Source organism: Lithobates pipiens, unplaced genomic scaffold (genome assembly GCF_037356315.1).
Source record: "Lithobates pipiens isolate NorthernLeopardFrog02 unplaced genomic scaffold, aLitPip1_a1.2 Scaffold_30, whole genome shotgun sequence".
In the NCBI taxonomy this organism is placed as follows: Eukaryota; Metazoa; Chordata; class Amphibia; order Anura; family Ranidae; genus Lithobates; species Lithobates pipiens.
In genome coordinates this window covers 30501224-30502306 of record NW_027507791.1, presented here as the reverse complement: position 1 = coordinate 30502306, position 1083 = coordinate 30501224, and positions in this window count along the sequence as shown.

Genomic DNA, 1083 nt, shown 5'->3' with positions numbered 1-1083 from the left:
GATGGCCGGCTGCGCATGCTCCTTATTGGGCTGTTTGTCTTGGCTGCTGGGGGAGATTTCCAGGGCTGATTGGCGAATGGCGTTACACCAGGAAGTTGGCGTCCATGCAGGTTGGGAGGATGGTTGGGTGGGTTTCATGTGCTCTCAGCCTCCCTGAAGGGGGGAGGGGGGAGTAGGACAGAGAAGGGGGTACAGTAGAGTCTTGGAATATCACTTTCAGTAGGACTTGGGAGATTCAGTTCGTTGACATTCCTTTTTTTCATCTGAAATTTTTCATTTTTGGAGACTTGGATGTCTCTGAATTTCCAAACGGACATAGTAATGAATCTGAAAAAAAAAGATTGAAAGGAAATTAACAAATTAATTTGTTTCTTTCGGATTCATTGAGAAGAGCCGGTTGTTAAGGGGCGGGTGGCTGCAGAGTCCTTAACAACCATCACTCAGCTGCTGTCAGCGGGATTCCCCACTGCCAGCAGAATGTAAACGGCATAAAAAAAGTGTGGTGCCCCCCCCCCCCCCCCCCAATCCATTATCAGGCCCTTTGAGACTGGTATGGATTTTAAGGGGATCCCCACACCAAAATAAAAAAATGGAGTAGGGTTCCCAACTGCCCCCCAAAATCCATGCCAGAACACCCCCCCCCCCCACCCCAAGCACCTTGATCCCAGCCCCCTGGAGTGCACTTCTTTTGGTATTTACCCCATACTATATTCACATGGGGGGGGGGGGGTGCATGGTGAGGCCAAGCCCCCCCCCCCAACCACTGGGCCAGGGATTTGAAGAAGAGGCCCTTATCCGCATAAATATGGCTGGCTGGCTCGTCCCCACTCTTTCCCGGCCTGCTTGCTCAGGCAAGGGTCTGATATGGATTTTGGGGGGCAGTGGGAACCCTACGCCTTTTTTTTATTTTGGTGTGGTCCCAGCTGCTTTAACTGACGTAAAAAAAGTGTGCTGGTCCCCCCCCCCCCCCCCCCCACAATCCATATCAGGCCCTATGGGCCTGGTATGGATTTTAAGGGGATCCCACGCATATAAAAAGGGTGCAGGGTTCCCACTGCCCCCCAAAATCCATCCCAGTCCCCC